This window comes from Kryptolebias marmoratus, linkage group LG3, assembly GCF_001649575.2.
Source record: "Kryptolebias marmoratus isolate JLee-2015 linkage group LG3, ASM164957v2, whole genome shotgun sequence".
Classification (NCBI taxonomy): Eukaryota; Metazoa; Chordata; class Actinopteri; order Cyprinodontiformes; family Rivulidae; genus Kryptolebias; species Kryptolebias marmoratus.
The window spans coordinates 618,399-621,590 of record NC_051432.1 but is presented as its reverse complement, the minus strand read 5'-3'; positions in this window follow the sequence as shown (position 1 = coordinate 621,590).

The following is a 3,192-nucleotide window of genomic DNA, read 5'->3' as shown; positions in this document are numbered from 1 at the left end:
TATATATATATATATATATATATATATATATATATACCACCAAACTTTAAAACATTTTGCATCTTTAAAATATGGACATTTAAAAATTTGAAACATATGCATAAACATATAGAAAAAATGAATATTGCTTTTATTAATATTATGAAAAAAGATATATCACATGAATATTTTCCCAAAGTTTACAAGATCACTCTTTGTGAAATTTTAGTGAGTATTTTTTGGTTAGTACAAATGGATTACAGTATACCTCCAGTTTCAGCCATTGTTTAAACCTTTTTTGTTTGCAGCACATTTAATATGCATGGTGACACACTCCACTCCACTTCTGGTTTCCACTGGGCATCCATCTATTGAGATGTTGAGATGTTACACACACAAATTACTCTCAGTCACCTTTACAGAATGTTTTGTTTTTGTTTTAGATAGTCAGATACTCTATATGGCAGATCACAACAGCACACTCAGTAAATGGAGATGAACTAACACTCAGCAAACTGATAGAAAAATACATGATTTTATTTTCATGATTTTAGATTGATTTTCTTATTATAGTAATAATGAGTAAGGATGCTGGCAACCCTCCATCTGACATTTCATGAATGTGTGTGTGAGTGTTTACATGTGTCAGGTCCACTGAGAGTGTTTAAGAGCACTGGCAGAGACTGTGTTGACAGTTCAGTTCATCTATCTGTCTTTGCTTAAATATTCATAATGGACTTAAAGCAAACAGTTTGCACTGATTCATGTTTTATTTCTCAAACTGGCCCAGTTTGCTAAAAGAAAATGTGACTGTGTTTTTTGTACAAAAAATCTCCTCAAGTATGATCATTTTGGAAGTTTTGTGAACCTGAGGTCAAAATCATTTTGTAACTTCTTGACTGCAATTAGCATGTCTTTGTTTACAGGTGAGGAAGTGCAGAGTCTGATAAAAAAGCTCCATGGAGGGATTGATTGTGCATGTATTGCAACTAGTGGCATCAATTATATATTATTAGTATAGCAAAAAATGGTTTAAATTATTTTCTGGAAATTAGCATCACATCATGTAACCGCCTAACCTGTTAAGCAGCTTGAAAAGTTTCAAGTTGAACCTGTTGGCTGTTACTCAACCTAAACTCTATAACACAAGAAGACCTTAAAAATGGCTGTTTCAGTAAGATGTTTCTTGTGAACTTTGACTTTATTTTATTTTATTTTTTTATTATTTTGTACATTTCCGTCTGATTTTCTGCGGTCAGAGGTAAAAAGTCCAGGGGGAAAAAAACAGACATCCCTCTCCCCAGCGACACACTTTAGCTCCTCCTGGGGGATCCCAAGGCATTCTCAGGCCAAGAAACATAATCCCTCTAGCGAGTTCTGGGTCTGCCCCAGGGTCTCTTCTCAGTGGAACCTGCTCAGAAAACCTCCAAAAGGAGGTGCCCAGGAGGCATTTTCATCACATACCTGAACCACCTCAGCTCTATGTTGAGCTCCCCACCAAGTTGATATAGACCAACCAACTTGTAGAGGAGACCCATTTCAGCTGCTTGTATCCAGGATCTTGTTTTTTTACCCTAATCTAAAAAAACATAACCATAGGTGAAGTTTGGGACATAGATGAACCAGTAAATGAAGAGCTTTGTCTTTCAGATCAGCTCATCCCTGATCTGAAAGAAGCTTTCGACCTTATTCAGATTGGGAACCATAGTCTCGGGCTTAGAGGAGCTGACTCTCATCCCGGCTGCTTCACACTCGAAGAACTGCCCCAGTTTATGCCCAAGGTCATGGCTTAAAGATACCATCAGAACCCCATTATTTGAAAAATGCAGGAACCCTGAATTTTTCTCAAACCAGACACCCTCCTTTTTGTGTCTTGAGACTCTGTCTTTGTAAATAATAGAAATAAAAGCATTTTTTGTTCAAAATGTTATTTTTAAATAGCATTTTCATCTTTTTACTTTTTAAATGTCTTAGTGTTTTAGACCATCAGTGCTTAAACTTATGCATGGAACCTTCAGGCTGTCTAACCTGAAAACATTTCACAGGCTGTTGACATGGAGGATTTGCAACTGAATCAACAACATGAAACTGTTTGCTTTAACTCCATTATGAATATTTAAGCAAAGGCAGATAGATGAACTGAACTGTCAACACAGTCCCTGCCAGTGCTGTTAAACACTCTCAGTGGACCTGACACATATAAACACACACACACTCACACACACCAAAAGCAGCTAACGGGTACCGGCAGTCCAAGCGGCATGCAGCTCGGATGGTCACTGAAGCAAAAACTCGGGCATGGGAGGAGTTCGGAGAGACCATGGAGAAAGACTTCCGCACAGCTTTGAGGCGATTCTGGTCCACCATACGGCGTCTCAGGAGGGGAAAGCAGTGCAGCACCAACACTGTTTATAGTGAGGGTGGTGTGCCGCTGACCTCGACTCGAGATGTCGTGGCTCTGTGGGCGGAATACTTTGAAGACCTCCTCAATTTCATCAGCACGTCTTCCATTGAGGAGGTGGAGCCTGGGGACTTTGGGTCGGGCTCTCCAATCTCCGGTGCTGAGGTCACCGAGGTGGTTAAATAACTCCTCGGTGGCAAGGCTCCGGGGGTGGATGAGATTCGCCCAGAGTTCCTTAAGGCTCTGGATGTTGTAGGGTTGTGTTGGCTAACGCAACTCTGCATTATTGCGTAGATATCAGGGGCAGTTCCCCATGATTGGTAGACCGGGGTGTTGGTCCCCTTATTCAAAAAGGGGGACCGGAGGGTGTGTTCCAACTACAGAGGGCTCACACTCTTAAGCCTCCCTGGTGAGGTCTATTTGCGGGGTTCTGGAGAGGAGGGTCCGTCAGATAGTCGAAGAGCAGTGAGGTTTTCGTCCTGGTTGTGGAACACTGGACCAGTTCTACACCCTCGGCAGGGTCCTTGAGGGTGCATGGGAGTTCACCCAATCAGTCTACATGTGTTTTGTGGACTTGGAGGAGGCGTTCGACCGTGTCCCTCGGGGAATCTTGTGGGGGGTGCTCCAGGAGTATGGGGTACCAGGCCCTTTGATACGGGCTGTTAGGTCCCTTTATGACCGGTGTCAGAGCTTGGTCCANCATTGCCGGCAGTAAGTCAGACTCGTTTCCGGTGAGAGTTGGACTCCGCCAAGGTTGCCCTTTGTCACCGACTCTGTTCATAACGTTTATGGACAGAATTTCTAGGCGCAGC